The sequence below is a fragment of the Alligator mississippiensis genome, chromosome 1 (assembly GCF_030867095.1).
Source record: "Alligator mississippiensis isolate rAllMis1 chromosome 1, rAllMis1, whole genome shotgun sequence".
Lineage (NCBI taxonomy): Eukaryota > Metazoa > Chordata > Crocodylia > Alligatoridae > Alligator > Alligator mississippiensis.
In genome coordinates, this window is record NC_081824.1 from 152,804,498 (window position 1) to 152,822,523 (window position 18,026).

Consider the following 18,026-nt stretch of genomic DNA (forward strand, 5'->3'; position numbering starts at 1 on the left):
GACCATAAAGGCACTTATGGGATTTTCATAATGGCCACTCCATAGTGCCCACTGGAACTTGTTACTTGTATAGACTGATTTCCCCACCTGCTAAGAAACCCATTCTGTTTTTTCCACCAGGTCAGCCAGATCCTGTTTACAGTAGAATCATAGAAACTTGGGTTTGGAAGATTGCAATAGATATTTTACTCTCAAGTTGAAAGTCTACAGCTGTTTTTGCCACTAAGATCTAAATAAAACAAAAGACTCAAATAAGTCGGAGTAACGTTTGGCTAAGGATTAGAACCGAGACACCAGAACCTTTCAAGTTTCCAGAATCTTTCAAGATACTCCCAACACTAACCGAAGACAGGCTTGATTTATTTGTTTGATATACATGAGAGACAATCTGCAAAAAAGGAACATGAAAACCGAAACCACCGTAGACGTTGCTCTGAAGGGCCCCAATGAGCAGGCTGCAGAGTGAATGCAGCAGAAAAATGTGTTTAAAAATATCTGTCTTGATACATCCCAAAAATCTACTGGCCTGGTTCCAGGTTTGCTGCTGACATCCCAGAATGCTTTGCTGCAGGAACATTCTGATCTGACATCCTGGAAAATCCTGCTTTAGCTACATATTTGTGGGCCACAGAGCTTTCCTATAAAAATTGCTCTTGTTTATTTATTCAGTTTTGTATAGGACAACTGCTTTCAACATTTCCCAAGGAGCACATTCAACATATATTCCTGAGGCTGTTTTTATGCATAAATATCCTTTGCAGTCTCCTTTAGGTAGTGCATATGGACCCTTAAAAATGCAGTTTTACTTTTTGCAGGAGGCGGAGAGGAGGTGGAACAGAGTTCATCCTTCCCCAGCATTGTATCACAGCTGAATGCCAGCCCATCCATCTAACAGATTGGTTGTAAAGGTAAATATCTGAAACTTTGCAAGAACTGTGTTAGTTAGCTAAACAGAAAGCCCCACATTTGTTTCTTTCACTTGCACTGCATGTTTATTGCTTAGTCAGCTGTTACAATAACGTAAAACATTTCTAGAAGAGTTGTGGTAGAAAATAGCTGATCAGTAAGTCAAAAGTGTCAGAACTGTCTGGGTAGGTGGAGGCACTAACAGGAAAGCAGGAAACCTAGTCTGTAAGTTTAGAGTTTGTGGAAAGGAAACCGTTTCCATTCAACACAGAGATTGCAGAACAACACTGACATGAAGGCTCTAGCAAAGCCAAAAGTCATTTTCCCAATCCTAGTTTAATGATTTCTGGTTGCTACAGCTTAGCACTCAAGGGAGGAAGTGTAGGTTAGTCACCATTTAATGCTTTTCATTGTTCCTAGTATTGGCATTGCAGCTGTGGGGGGGAGGGAAGGGGGAGTATATATATAAACATATTTTACACACACTTGTGTGGATATAAAATACCCACGCTAAATCAGCCCATCAGGATCTCCTTACATTTTGCATGTTTGTACTCGTTTTAAAATTAACACACTAACTTGTTTCAAAAGGAACCACATGCTGTAAGCATACAGCATACACAGACCTGCTGTCCACGCTGCTAATTGCAAACCCGTGAAGGTCTGTGGATAGACCAGCTCAAACTTTCCTTTCTTAAAAAAAAATATTTTAAAAAATTTGCAGCAGCATGAAATGGAAAGCATACAAGGGCTATGTTCTCCTCTCAGAGCCGCAGGGGTGACCCCCATGCCAGTGTGTGCCTCTTTGCAAGCCCGGCACAGTCTCATATGGGGACCCCTCAGGGGTCTGCTCTTCCCTGAGGATGTGGGGGAAGAATTCTGCACTGAGGATGCTAAAGGAAACTAACCTGCTAGGAATCTCCATCAAAACCCCCAAACCAGTCAGGTACTTTGAGAAAGGTTTTGATTTTAATGGCAGTTATTTTTATGACAACTCACTGTAACATGAACAGCAGTGTCACAAGGCAAGGAGGCAGTGCTTTCTTTGGTTTACCAGTTTAGCATAATGTCCTTTGGGACTCAGCTCAGTTCCAGGAAGAGACAAAAAATAAAATTCTAATGATGTAGGCACCTCTGTGTCCTCTGAACAAGCAGCACAATTGGCTTTTTACACTTTGTGATATTTGGCAGTGCGTGGGTTTGCATATCTATGTTTCTGGCTAACATACTTTGTGGTTAAGGGTTAGCTACGTCCATTTATGGCTCCTTGCAGACATCACTGTGTGCAGGTTATCGTTTGGTCTGGTTGAACCAATCCAAAAATGGCACTGCAACACCAGGCAACCTATACCTGAAAATGGCTGAGAGGAGGTTATGTGGGAAGAAAACAAAACAACTTATGAGCCAATTTGCAGTACCTAAATAGGTTAACCAAGATACACGTGTGAGAAGTGTGGTCTGAGCATGTGAGGTGCTGACTCTCCCAATTCATAGCTCAGACCTGGCACCGGTTTCTTCTGTGACAATGAGTGAGGCTCTTAAACTCTCCACCAGTTTCCCACTCTCCAAATTAAAGATAATTTGTCCCACAGATGTGCTGTAAGGAAAAGTCAGATAACATCTATAAGTGCTCCGAAGGTAGAAGTACTAACAAGTATGTAGGAGAGCTTGGTGCTGGGTCATGAACGTGTCAGGAAACAGGGTGGTTGCAAGTTTTCTGCCGAGGTGCAAGGAAGTTGTGTGTACATTACTCTGAGGCTGTTCCAGTTAATGTATACACAACTCCCCCAGCCTCCTCCTGGAAAGTCACACATTGCCAAAATGCTCCCAATTGAATGCACGCTTTGAGGAGACTTGTGTGTTTGGTTTATTCAGGAAAAGCAATGAGCACTGAGTAAATGTACTGTACGTTGTGTATAAAACGCGATGCTTTATGTTGTGTTGTGACCCTCTGGGAACTTCACGTTCCCAACATATTTTTCCGGCAGTGAGTCAGGAGAATTTAGGTTCCACTTTATCTCATCCTCCTTCCCTCCCTGTTACTTACGGCTGTCAAAAATGGGTGTACCTATACACACCAGGCCAGAAATAAAGAAGAAACACACTAATATGATGTTCTGGTTGGTTTTGTAGGGCTCACAGCAAATTGCATGCTCAAAATCAGTTATGCCAAATGATTGTCTTTGAAACAGGTCAAAGAGTGATGTCACACTTGAAAGCAAAAAGATCAAGAAACTAGAAGCAATCCTTGATCTAGGCTGGAGTAAATTAGCCAATGGAGACCTCAGCAAGGAAGTGACAGCAAGGAAAGGCAAGGCACCCACAATATTCTCTAAACCTATTCGTATATGGAAATGAAAGATGTCCAAACAAATACATCTGAACACTTTCCACTCAAACTATCTCAAGCACTAGCCTACAGCTGTGAGAACTGGAAATGTACCCAGGCACTGAACAGGAAACTTGGTGCCTAATGCATATGAAAGATTCCAGGACACTGGGTGATAGGGCTGTGCAAAGCTTCGGTCCATGATTCAATTCAGTGGAGATTCGGCTCGATTCAGTGGCCAAATCTCCAAATCTAAATTGAACAAGAGGACCCTTTAATCTCTCTGAATCGAATCAGAACCCTCCAAACCAATTCAGGAAATTTGGAAAGATTTGGACACAGACACGGCTTTAAATGTTTTTTCTACATACCTCAAGGTACCAGGTGGGTCACAAATGCTGCGATGCTGGGGCACATGGAGTGTCCCACAGGAGCGCGGGGGGCTCCCCAGCGCGTTTGTCAGCAGACCCGGAAGTGTACCAGAAGCACTTCTGGTCCACTTCTGTGTCCATCAGAGAGAGCGCTGGGGGCCCCCCTGTGCCCTTCCAGCTCAGCAACTGGTGCCTCCTGGGTCTGGGGAGACACCCAGGTTCCCCCAGCATGCTCACCGGCAGACCTGGAAGTGGACTGGAAGTACCTGCAGTCCACTTCTAGGTTCACTGCTGCACACATGGAGGGCCTCCCCACACTCCTGTGGGACGCTACATCCGCCCCAGCATTGCAACATTCTCAAGCCATGCTGGTACCTCAAGGTATGTAGAAAAAACATTTAAAGCTGTGTCTATGTTTGAATCACTGATTCTCCAAATCCGCATCAAATCTTCAGATTTGGATTTGGCCAAATTGAATCAGGGACAGTGATCCAAATCAACTAATTGAATCCCTGTCCCTGATTCGGGCCAAATCCGAATTGAATAGGGCCCGCTTTGCACACCCCTACTGGATAACCTCATAACCACCAAAGAGAGCTGAGAAATCACCTACCACCAGCTTGTCTCCACCAGAGTTAAGACCATATTTTGTCCAGGTATTCCAGCTGCCAGTACACACCTCCCCCCTCACATGAAGCTACCAAATGGAAACCAAGTGGTGTAAGGAAAGCAGAGCATCTAAGAGAAATCTTAAGGAGAGCCTTTAATCAGGGAAAGAGCAGCCCATCACAGCCCCCACAGAGCAGCAGCAAATGACACTGAGGAACTGGAGACCAATTTCTCTGCACTCACTTTAATGCAAGCATGAATGAATGAGTGGCTCCCGTTCCTCTCCCCACATCGCCAGCCCCACTCCACTCCACTCCACCTCAGATGAAAGCAATGCCCAAACATTCAGAGTCAGAGAACATTACGCTATTGCAGTAGTGCTTGAACCTGGAGAAAATAACTCAGAATACTAGTCATGCTACCTTTAGCCAGTTTGGAGACTAGTAGCCAATGGGACTGAATGGGAAAATTAGAGGGACAGCTATTCTGCCCTTTAAGTAAGCTTCAAGTCACTTCCTTAATATGGTGGTTCCAGGATCTGGAAATGGATGCTGGTTTCTTTACAGTAGGCTGATATTAGTAGATAGTAGATCTAATAGTAGATATTATGTTTATAGTAGGTCAGCCTTCACTAAGTGGTTCAAGTGAAGGCTCTGCAACTACATACACCTTTAAAAAGGGAGGTGGCTAAAGCACAGCACTAAAACGCAAAAAATGGGTTTTTGATATTTCCAAAACAATAAAGTCTTCAGAATATTTGGTTTCAGGCCAATATATTTCTTTTCAATAAAAACCAGATATACACTATACTATACTATACTATACTATACTATACTATACTATACTATACTTCTCCACTCAAAACATAATTTGTGAACAAAAACTCAGACTGTCTCATTCCAAGAAGGTTGAAAAGGAACCTCTTAACATTGTCAAAATACGTATTCCAATTCTTATGTAGATCAACATTTGTCAAAAACTATGAATTCCCCATGGAATTATCTCAGGAAATTTGTAGCCAGCTCCCTTAACCACTATGAATGGATGCCCCCCACTTGTTCGCTGTATTTTTCAACAGCTTCTCAACAATATTTTTCAGGCTCCAGGTCCCTTGAATACCAGATGTTTAATAAAATTAAAAAAATACTTTGTACTTCCATAGAGATTGTCATCTGAGCATTTCAAAGTATTTTATGGGCACAAAAAGTATTAATGGCGTAAAACTTCACATCTCTTCAGCAGGAGAGGTATTATTTCCATTTCACAAGTAGGAAAAACTGAAGGACAGTTCAAGGGAATCTCCAAAATTTCTGGACATCTCCATGCCCAAGCAATCAATTTAAGCTGCAAAGACCCTAATTGGCTGTAATCCCTGTCATTCAAAATCAATAAGTATGATCAGTATCTCTCGTAAATTATCCATGAGCAGAGAGAGGTAGTTAGCCATGTGAGTCAGGCAGGTAGAGTTGCACCTTATAGACTAATTGAATTAGAGATGTGTAAAATGATTCAGGTAGTCTATATTATAAGCTGCATCTCTACCCTGCCTTCTGTCTGGTAACTCAAGTCATCTCAAACCAGTCTCCCCAAATTAAATGAAATCTTTAGTGACTTGTCCAGAGTCACTCAAAGAATTTAGGAAAAGTGGGAATAGAACACCTTCTTGATGCACAGTCCTCTGCCCCCATTACAAGATTCAATATTTAAGAGGAAATGCCTTTTACGTAGTAGTTGGTATTTTCCAAGAGCACATTTGATATTTTATGTGCTTTCTTGTGTTGATAACCTCTCACTCCTGCATAAAGCAGGAATCAGAAGTACTTTGCACAAAACAAAATGAACTGCTTGTAAAGTTCAATTAATTTTGGTCCATTTTACAGCCTGTACATTCCAGCAGGTCTACATTTAAAAGGACAAAAGAACTTCTGGTGCTTGAAAACTTGAAAAAAAAAGTTTTCTGGTGCCAAAGTCGACAAATGTCTGTGTTCTTGTGGAAGAGACAGGAAAACAGGGTTGTTTCAGAGAGAAGAAATGTTTCTTTCATTTCCTTTCCTCTTTAACATTGGTTGCTATTAATTTTAAACAGCCCTGGCATTTCACAATACAGGAAGGGGGAAAGCTTGTTCATTCCTCTTAAATCTCCCAGATGGGTCTGGTTCTGATTCTCAACCACCCTTCCAAGAAAGGGGCAGATATTTAGTCCAAATAACAACTTTGGCTCTTTCACCAGAAGTTGAGACTTCTGATGTTGTATCTAGCAGTCTTCATGGCCATCACATCCTATAGCCCTTTATACAAGCCATCTTCCCGACTGCATCAGAGGAAGATGTAAAGCCTCCATAATGCCTCCAAATAAATCAATGAAAGTCCTGGAGAATTTAGTAGGAATAAACAAATACACTTCTATAGAAATAATAGGATTTGACTGATTTCACTTCTAAAATCACATAGATTATAGGAATGGATACTTGACTATAGAAGTCTGTGTCATAAAAACCCTCCTCTCTATATATTTTATAAGCATTGATGAAGAGGGCTCTTCATGAGCAAAATACAGCATAAAATGCAAATAATAGAATTCTTCATGCTCGATCATGAAAGATATTGAGCGCCCACAACTCCCATTCTTTTTATATGAACAAAAAGTGCTGAGCATTTCTCAGGAACATGCCCATAGTGTGTACCTTTAACCTTTAAAAACTGTATAACAACACAATCTGGACATTCTTCCTGGAGTAACAGGAGAAGCTTTGAGAGCATTCATTTAGTCATTTTTAGATCAAATATTTCTAACCTCCAAAACATGGAGCATCTGACTCAGAATCCTTCCCATGCCATCAAACATGCCTGGAAGCACAAACAAGACTCTAGCAGCTTGTCTATCCTGACCTGTTCTTGGTTGTGTGCTCTACGTTATATCTTCTAAACTTTGACTCTCTAAGTACCGAATCATGAAGTAATGTTTTCACTTTGCATATTCCTCTAACTGCCCAGTGCCACATTGCCATGATGGCAGATGCTGTAGCTTCATTTTTAACACATGCCCAATTTCCCTTTTTTTTCTGGATGACTTTGGAAATAGGAGGGTTGTTGAACTCTGATCTGCCTTGACATATGGTACTTACTGTATTCCCAAGGCATTACTTTTGAAAACATTTAAATACCTACGCTTGATGGATTACAAGTTTTCATAAGCATATACAAAGGTGAATTTAACATTTGAGTTACAAATTCAGGGGTTAGTTTTCAGTTGTAGACAATCAACCTCCAAGCCTTATTGAACATGGTCAGTGCAGCTGCAGTCTTACCAGTTTGTGATAGTATTTCTTTCTTGATATCTCCTTGGGCTTGTATGTTACTGCCAAGGAAATTCATGATGCTACACAATTTAGAAATCAGTGCAATGATGCCCCACCACAGCCAAACAACTGAGCTGCAGGAAACCTAGAAGCTAGAGGAGGGAAAATTAAAGCACATTTTTAATTGTCCCTTAGAATTTCCAATCTAGTTAATGCCCCCTCCAGTCTATCGGGAGTAAAAAACCAGCATGTGGGATATACTGAAGGAGGATCACCTGTGACACATAAGCAGATACCGCATTGGCACAAGAGCATTTGCTTTTTTTGGAGAGAAGGAAAGGGATAAAACCACTGCTTCAGACAGAGATTAGATCCCTGGTTCTTAATCTTCTTCCATCACAAATTCCTTGCTTAAACAAGAGGCAATACTTCTACTCCTTGCCCTGAATTACTGTAATTTTTTTATCCAGCTCAGCATAACTTCTCTGGAGATTTCTTTGGCTGGAATTAAATGGGCCCAAACTGCCTTTTCATTTTCTGTCACAACATTTTCCGATACTTAGTTCTATTCCATTATTTCCTAAAACCTCTGCATTTAATGGAAGTCACCAAGCCAGCCAAAAGTTACATACATTCAGTCTGACTCGCTGCAATTTTGCATGTCTATATAGGGAATAAGCTATATTTATTCAGCATCTCTCTTCCCAAAGGCCCCCAGAGCACTTTATACACTGTACAGTGGTGATTTCATCCACCAGTGAAATGTGATTATCTCTAGAGTGAAATGCACATATGCAGTCATATTCACTTTCCTCATGTGAATTGTCCCAGTGGCTGCAATGGTAAGAATAATGTGATCCCATTTTATGACAATAAATGAAATCCAGGTGTTTTTTAGGGGGCAGAATGTAATTACTGTAGCTTGACTTTGTCATGGATCATTTTTTACCAAAATCATGAGCACACAGGTCAGGTCTTATTTGCAATTGCATAAAATTCCATAGCCACTAATTATGTAAGAACGTGAAAAGGATTTCTGTAGATGTAGCTGTATATAATGCAGCAAGTGGGTTATGTTTTTCTGGGGAAACAATAAAACTGTTTTCACCTTTAACCCTTTGCTATTTCCTCTGCTCTCTTGTGTTCTGTTTGCCTCTCCCTGGCCCACTTCACTGGCTTCCCTGCTTTGTGTTCCCCTTCTCTCTCCCAATATGTGTTTCTCAGCCACTTAACTCCCTCTTCCCCTGGACATGCCGCTCAGCCACCTGGTCTTCCCTTCCCCTTCTCCCCCAACGTATCCTTTTGCTTCCCTGGACATTAGGGTTGCTAACTCAGTTTGAATCTATCCTGGGAGGTTTCTGGATCGTCAGTGTGCCCACCACACAATGCGTACGTGCTTGCGTGTTTGCATATATCAGTTACAGATTGTCGTGTATAGACTTTACACCAGGAAGGCAAATGCATATTACTATTACCACTGGACTACTGTATAAATCGAATTCAACGTTTAATATTTGTTTTAATGAATGCCCTATCATTTATCTCCCCTCCCAGGTGACTCTCAGCCGTCTCTTGAAGATTTATATCTAATTCCTGGAGACTCCAGGGCAACCCTGGAGGGTTGGCAACCCCACCGGACATTCCTGTCCCAGAGGATCCTCTGGTGATCACAGCTCATGTTTCCTCTCTTTCTCCATATAGCAGCAGCCACAAGTAGAGTGAATCAGTGCTGATCTGACTAGCTGCTTCAGTAGACCTTCAAGCTCTTCATTATAAGAGAAGGTTTGGAAATTGTAGGAGCTGCTGGAAATAAAACCCAGCTAACAACGTGTGAACATACTAGCTATACAGAGATTTCTAGCAAGTGCTTTGTGAACGAATAGCAGGTGTTTCCGCAGGAGTATAATATACTGGCATAAAATTGGCAAAATATTTTAACTTCGTGGCCCTCAAGGTCTTTTTAATGTTGTTCTCACTGTGTGTTGGTTCTTCTCCAAACGAAAAAAAAAGGAGTCCACTGGGGACCAGCATGCTATCTTGAATTCTCGAATATTTGAGCTAGAGACTGTGCAGCTTAGAGGAAGAAGGATCATATTTTCAAGCCCTCAGCATTCACCCCTAGGGCCAGGTGTTAGAAAAAAAGCACAGACCCTATTCAGGCACCTAAAGAAGGGCAGTATTTCCAGAAACCCTCTGCTCCATCAGTTCTCATTTGTGACACTGGTGGCCAGATTTTCTCAAGAGCTCAACATCCAACCTGATGATGAGCTTTTGGAAATCTGGCTCCAGCATTGGAAACATGATCTAAAGTGTCTGCTTCATAGGTCAAAGGTATGTCTGCTGACTTTGGTTCCATCCCTACAATCCTAGGTTAAGTCTCACCACTTTTCTAAAGCAAACAAACACAAAGAAAGGATAATCCCAATCAAAACATTCCATATGTATAAAATAAAGCCAAATGAGGGAGGGAACAATTCATCCACCTACAGATGCGAGAGCTATAAAAACAACCACATCGGAAAAAGGCTAGCCACTTAAATGGGCGACTTTAACAAGAAATAATGAGGCCTCCCACTTCTCATATCAAAGCAGGCATGTCAGGGTTTATGAACCTAAGGAAGGAGGCCAAGTTTGCACCCAGTAATCTTCTTGCCTAGCATGAACACTTACATAGCCAACTCTCTTCTAAGGTCAGTGTTGATATATCTTTCCTTATATGGCTGAACTGCTTTTCTAATTATTTTTCCCAATGCAGTTTTTGGGGTTTTTTACTGGAGGAGCATCATGGGCATTCAGCCTCCTGAGGTTTCACTGCACTGAAGAGAAAATGAATTCTTCCAGAGTCTAATTTCTTCATGAAGGAATGTTTCCAGTTCATTTTTTTCAAATGCAAACCTGTCTCTGGAACTTTTTTCTCCCCGGAAAAAGGGAATAATTTAGGTAACACATTAAAAAGGAATTTGCCAGGTTATTCAAGATGCTCTGTAACACTCTGTTTTCCACTGGCTCTGTATCATACTGTTTCCCACACAGGGCAAATAACTGAGTTATTTTAGACTCAGAGAACAAAAGTGAAGACCCCAGGAGGCACTCCAGACAGAATATGCTTTTCCTCTATCAATCTGCCCTAAACTCTACTATGCCAATAGCTGCAGAGAGCAGAGTTGTAGAAAAATAAGAAAGGCCTTCCTTACCCAAAAAACAAGTAATTATCATTCATAATGAAGTAGTGCCTAGTGGCTCTCCCAGTCAGGAGCAGAGCCCTGCTGTGGAAGGTACTGTACAGACACAAGATGAAAGGCAGTCTGTCTCTATATTACAGACTTCTTCAGTGTATTTCTGTCAGTCAGAAGTGTGAAGAGCTGTGATCCCTTCACGGACAGAAACCCCCAGCATAGGGCCTATACCAGCAACATAGTGCTTTTACTTTTATGGCTTGTTTTGCTTCTGGGAGCTGGTTTTACTCTACTAGTACAAAGTGTGGTTTTGCTGGTATAGCTGTATCCATACTAGAACCCCTCATCTAGTATAATACACTAGTATTCCTGTACTGGCATAGGTATCGCAGCATAGATGTAGCCAAAGGCTGTGATCCTACAAAGATTGATAAATATATTTGATTTTACACACTGATCAAGCTTTATTTCAGTCATGGGAGTTTTTCCTTACAATAGAGCTAAGCATACATATAAAACTTTGCAGGACTGATGTCTATGTCATAAAAGCTAGAAACAACAGACATACACATTGCGGACGGGCTTGCGAATGAATAGTGCAAATCACGTGATGCTGTCACAAGAAAAACTCAAGTTCAGCTTTTTTCTCAGAGTACAGGCTGCTTTGGACTGGCATTTCGGTGTCAGCACTACTCTAACCACTGGGGAAGGGGGAAGCTGACAAACCTGCAATAGGAAGGCAATTTTCACAGTCAAGCTGGTCAGAGACTGATGGTAATGGCAGTGATAAATCCAGCAGATACCGCCATGGATTTAACCAGAGGTGGATGTGAACCAAACTCTGGATTTGACCACCTGCAAACTTTGAGAAATTTCAGATTCAGACCCTGTGGCACAGAGCCACCTCTAAACAATCAATGGATTCTCCTCTCCATTCCATAAACATCCCCTCAGATGACACTTCACAGGGCCAGATTTTCAGTGAATGAAAGTTGACGTGAATTCACTGAAGCTGCATCAATGCCCAGTATCCAAGAATCCAGTCCAGTAGCCAAGAATCCACTCTATAGTTGTATATTTCCCAACACAGTCGCAGTGAGTACTCAGACTGATTATGCAGTCTATCTCCCACCACCAAGCCACAAGGAACTGTAGTAGGCTTTTCACAGCTGGAAAACACTCATTAGAGATCTAATGCTCAGCACAGCAAGAAGGAAAGGAGGATGAGTTTAAAGGAAGGAGGCAAAATGTCAAAAATCCTCAAGGCACCATTTGATTTGGTCTGGGCTGCCTTGAGCCAAGCAGAGACACCCTGCTTGTGGAACCAAGAATTAAATTAACACACTGAGCTTTTTTCAGGATTCCACTGGTTCATTCCCTTCAATAAGAGCCCTGGACAAACCCCGTTATTAAAGATGGTAACAATGCCTTTGATGGTCCTCATCCAACCCCTACCATTTGTAGGCAACACTCAATAAAGGACCAGGTACAGAGCTCCATTCTCACGCCTAGAGACAATGCCTCAAGGTTAGAACTGAGGCAGGTTGTTGAAGGAGTGGTGAGGACCATGAAGCTTAAAGTGACAACAGATCCAGAACTGTTACCCCAATGGCTTTATCAGCATTCAGTTCACTTCCCTTCCACTTATGGCCCCTACAAACCTGCTATAACCTAACTATAACTTTTCAACCATGGAATAACTCTCCGTTTCTCCCCTATGCTGCACAGCTACCAGCAACATAATGGTCTTGTCTGCACGGTAAATTTACCAGGCTTGACAACAGTACCTGCACACGTCACATTGCTCTGGATAGGTTGCCTCTTAAATCAAAAGCAGTGTAGCTGCATCTGGGCAGCACTTCAGGCACTGTGAAATGATGGAGCCAACTAACCCATCTCCAAGCCAAGTAGCCTGCCCACACAGATATGGCTATACTATCTCTGGTTTAGGAGGCCACCTTGCCAAGGTAGCACAGGTTGCTTGAAGTTGCTGCTGCCAGGCATGGTAAGTTTATGGCATAGGCATGGTCTGTGACTCTTTCTGTGGCTGTACCAGCAAAAGTCTCGGGGGGCAATAGAACCCAACCTCCCAGCCCTTTACATTCCATAAAATACAAAACTCTCATTCATCATTTTTTGACATAGGGACCTAGCATGAATGACTGAATTGCAGCTGGAAGATTGCTCAGATCACTGATTTGACCTGCTAAAAGAGGCAGCTTCTTTGAAATGGACCTAATCTCCTTGGCAAGGAGCAGGAGAATGGCAGTAACACGAAGCACAATAGTAGAATGGAGAGAGTAAAGCTTCTGCAAACACCTCCTCAACACCCTGCAAAAGACATTTGAACACAGCCCTTCTGTACGGCCCACCCTGTGATGCTGTGCTCAGCTTCACTGTCTCCTGCTGCCTGTAGCCAGAGGTTTGGCAGCCTCTTGCTGGCAGCTGTGAAGAGAACTGCAGTGTTTTGGAAGTGTAACTGTGCTGGGGAGGTCAGTCTTCACATTTCAGTACAATCCCTCCAGTCCTGGAAAAAGATTTGACATTTGGAATAATCTGAGCACATAGATTAAAGGTTTCTTAAAAAGCCTTCTTTGATTTTTCATTTTTCCATTAAAAACTGCATATTGTTAGCGTATGTGATGCACTGAAATGAAAGCACTAGCCTGCATATACAGAGCAGAACAGATGGCTGTGAGATGTCAGTTTTGGATCTGAATCACAGAAATGGAGGACTGGAAGGGACCTCAAGAGATCATGTAGTCCAACCTCCTGTACTGGTGAAGGACCAGCTATACCATGATCACCACCAACAGATGTTTGAATGTGAACTTCCTCAGAATTTATGGGGTTGATTTTAGCCAACTTTCATTGCAGCATGAGAACCCAGCCCTGGGTTATCCAAGGTTTGAAACAGGGAGCTTCAAATCCAAAAGCACAAGTCTTTACCACTTGAGCTGAAGGATTAACTAAAGCCTACGGTTAACTTATATAAACAACACACACACACACACACACAAAAGCAGGTGGACTAGGACAACATAGTAAAACCAACCAGTATCACCCTCGTTGAGACTGCAAAAAAATCAGAATAGAAATGTTTAACAGTGAATGACGTTTCCCTTTATGGCAATGACTTTCTATAAAAATATTCCTCTCTAAGTTTCCCTTGCAAACATGAACATGTTTAAGAGAAAAGATATGCAAGATAATAAAGTACTGTAGCTGTCTTTTAATGCCATTTGGGATGCTGTTGAAAGAATGTTGGAACAACCACAAGACTTTTTGGATGCTCAGATGCTGAATGAGTCAAAAACTCATCTGTGTCCTATGTAGAACATTTTAGAAAACAAAGTAGTTGGCTCCTACCAACATGATGTAACCTTTATTTTTCTTTCCTGTAGTTTTTAAAGCCATATCCATTTATAATGTGTCCGTATATTTATATAAAAGTATGTCAAACCAGGAGCATTAGCCATAGAGGCTCTAGGCAACCCAACAATTTTTATATATAAGTAGTTATAGATACAAGTAGTTTTATATATAAGTAGTTGTAATGGGTCTCATAATTACCCAATAGTCTTTGCAACAAAGAATGCAGTAGACACACTGTCTTTATACTCAGTTCTTCCCCCACCCCAAATGCCAGGGAGAACAGATGGACTTCATAAGCGAATACATTTCAGTGGTTTTAGATCACAGAAAGGAACATGCTTTGTGCGTTTTCTTAGCTTTCTAGAAAAAATGTAAACAATAAACCGGGGGGCCTAATTTTCAAACAAGAAAGGCATGTTGCATGCCAACATTACATGCCATCGCTACAACTACATGGAAATAACAGTTTTCTAGTTGCAAGTTCATTTGTATCAATTGCCTGAACAAACGTGACATAAAAATGTGCGTGCATTTGCAGGCTGGACACAATGAAAGGGTGAATCTAGATGCATTGATGTGAACAAAGGAAAACACAGGTAATTCTTTCATTGCAACAATATTTGAATAATACTGACTACCCTACCGAAAACTGTCCAACACAAAGCTTAGAGTAATTGAACTTTGCAATCCTATAAGCAATTTAACAAGAGGTTATTTACTTAAGCATTTACATATATTTTACTGTAAAAAAGAAAACAAACCCACTACTATTGGTTTATTGCAGGTGTTATCTATACATGATAACTGTTGCTTGTTTGATTTCAGTACTAGTTAAAATCTACTATTGTTCAGTGTTATCTGTGCCCTGAAGTCACAAAAAGGGGGCAGCTGTAAAGCATATTTGGGGCAAGCCTGCCACATTGCCTCAGGGTCATAGTGAGTTAATGTGTGTGCATAAGTCTCCAATGAAAAAACAAGCTTGCATTATTTCCTGGAACACTGCTGGCCATTCCATGGGGCCAGAAAGTGCTCTCAGTTACACTGGTGTCAGCCCAGAAGAAGTCTATTCATTTACCAGGTGAAGTTAACAAATGGTATTAGATTTATACTAGTATTCCTGAAAGCAAAACTGGGCTCCATGTGTGAAACGTGCATATGCTTGTTGAAAGTCTCCCAGATGGAGTCTTATTGATGATCTTAACAACCCAAAAGCCAGTCTGTCTAAGGAATTTCCACAGCATTTCTCGCAACGAGAGTGTACTGCATATGCTGTTTGCACTGTCTCTTTCTTTCCGAGTATGACTCTCTGAACCTCCTGCATGTGTCCTCTTGGCCCTGTAAACGTACAAGCCACTACTTCTGGGGAATCTGTGTGCTGATCAATAATACCCACCTACCACAACCCGCTTTGTGGTACCATGTCTTTGGGCAAATAGGGTGCATATAGTAAGGCAAGATTCAAGCTGGAATGAGGAAAGGAGCTGAGTGAACTGTGGAGCAGCAGGAAGGAGGCTCTCTTCCTGAGCATTCCTGAGCATTCAGCCTCTCTTTTCTGCCTGTCTGGTAACAGATATAAAAGTTTTACTCAAAATGATGATGGGGAGTAGGAGGAGGGGAGAGGAAACAACCTCAAAAGGACACTCAAAAAGGCCCATTTTTTTCCTCCTCCTCTCTCATTCTCTCTGATGCTCAAGGAAAAAAACCCACTTAAAAGAGCTCTTTTTTGGTGCCGAATCCACGCTCCTCCCTTTCTGCTCTCCCTCATCTTCTCTGAGGCTCAACAGGAAAAGCACTTTAAAGGCCTTTAGGGAGGGAGGGGCTCATGTATGCTTTGCCTATATTTGCATCTTCCTCTCTCTGCTGCTCTGATGTTCAAAAGGGAAAAAGCATCACTCTTCCTGGCTTCTGCTGCTCAGATCCAGGCACCCCTCCCACCTTTCAGGCTAGGGACATTTATTCAAAAAGCTAGAGCCTGAATTGATTCAATCTTCCCGAGTTACTCTAACCTGTGTAGATTGAACCAATTTGCAAATGGACAGACATTCACTTTTGACTCCAGAAATGCAGGCACATGCCTGCAGTGGCTCAGGCCCAAAGCCGGGGAATGCTAGAGCAAGCCAGGGGGTGCTAGACCAAGCCCTCAGCTGGAGGGAAACTAAGCTGACGGAGGGGGAATGGCCAGGCCTGGACAGGCCTAAGTGTGACTGGGAGGGGTTTAAACCCCCACCCTGGCCTGCAGGGACCCCAGCCAAAGTATGCCTGGATGGGGAGAGGGAAAGCAGCCCTTGTAAGGGGTCCCCAGCCCTACACCCCTGCTCACACACTGGCTGGTGGCAGGAGCAGGGTCAGCGCCAGATCCCAGTAGCCTGAGGGAAAGCGGGGGTTTAATCCTCCCATTGCAGGGTCAGGGGAGGCATGGGCACTGACAGGTGCCACTTGTGCACCCAGGGGTGTGCACCCAGGGCTACGGTGGCCAGATGCCAGTAGCCTAAGGGGAAGTGGGGGTTAATCCCCCCATTACAGGCAGCAGTGGCGGGGGCACCAACACGTGCCCTGGGCCGAGTCCCTCTAAGGAGCATGCAGCTAGCTTCAGGGAGGGGTGGGCGGGGGGAGGGTAGAGGGGGTGACCTGGCTACAGGGAGTGGGGGAGCAAACTCACGGCTGCCACCCATTGCAGTACCGTGGCCTGGGCTGGGGCGGGCCTAGGAGGCAGGGGTAAATGCCTGCTGCCTCCTGCCTCCAGCCCCTTGTGCCACGGATTCCAGGCTGGCAGAAGCACAGCTCCCTGCCCCCTGCTCCTCCCAGTGGCAGTGGCAGAACAAACTATTGTGGCGGGCAGAGGTTAGGGACCTGTTACCTACTGCCTGCTCACGGCAGCACCAGGGGATTGGTGTGGGCTGCTGCAGGCATGGACAACTGATGCCTCCTGAGTCAGGGGGTTCACTTGCCCCCCCAGCGGCCAATCAGGGACCCGGCGGCGGGGTTTCCCTGTGGCCAATCACACTGACCTGGAAGTGCCAGCAGCACTTCTCCTGGCACCCCCACTCCCCGGCTGGTGCTCTCAGGGGGGCACCAGTGCTCCCACCTGCCTCCCCCACCTGTCACCTAAGCGGGGAACGCTGGCTGTCAAGGGGTGCACCAGCGCTCTCAGGGGGTGCACGTGCACCCTTGTGAGCCCCCTCCATGTCACCACTGGCAGCAGGCCAGTCGCTGCCTATGCCCCTTTTGGCTCCAGCTAGGCTGTGCCCAACACAGGGATGGGAAGCCCACAGCAGGGGGCATTTCCCCCACACACACACACTTCTTCCTCAGCCAGCCTGCCAGCTGGAGAGGGGGCATGGCCAGGTAATCACCCCAACTCCCAGCTCAGGTGGGGACTACAGGCTTCCCTTCAGCCAGAAGCTGGGTGGATCAACCCCGTGACGTTCTCCCTGGCCAGCAGGCCAGCTGAGAAAGGAGTGGAGAAGAAAAATGGCAGCCTCCTCCCCCTCCCTCTCCTATCCCCATCGCAGACCCTGCTGCATCCCCGGAGTGGTGCAGCAAGCACAACCCCGGTGCCGCTGCTTTACTGGAGCCGGCCTGTGGGGGTCAGAGCATCAGGGCTGCCCAATACCTCCTGAGCAGAGCTGTAGCCTGGCACCTCGTCCCTGCCCCTGCTGAGGAGCTAGGCCTGCCCTGAGCTTCTTGCAGGTGTTGGGCAAGTCCTCCCTGCCTGCATGACCAGAACCAACCCCTACTGCACATCAGCCCTGCTTGGCACAGCCTCTGCGGCTCCCGGCCCACTCCTCCCGCCAGGCTGTGGCAGGGTTGCAGCACAGCTGACACTAGAGGAGGGAGAGGGCTTGCATCCTGGGCTGTAGCTCTCCTGCCCCAGACTGTCCTGCAGCACAGGGCTCCCTGGTGAGTGCAGCCTAGAGCCCAGCAGGTTGTGTGGGGCAGCTGAAAAGGGAGTGGGGTAGCG

General features: G+C 44.1%; 1 long non-coding RNA gene across 1 annotated transcript; it reads left to right on the top strand.

The window, feature by feature from the left end:
• Positions 1–571: 571 nt before the first annotated feature.
• LOC132244471 (uncharacterized) lies at positions 572–13,926 on the top strand. The gene is made up of 2 exons (XR_009455900.1): positions 572–908; positions 9,069–13,926. It is a non-coding gene; the product is annotated as an uncharacterized LOC132244471 (long non-coding RNA).
• Positions 13,927–18,026: the final 4,100 nt, after the last annotated feature.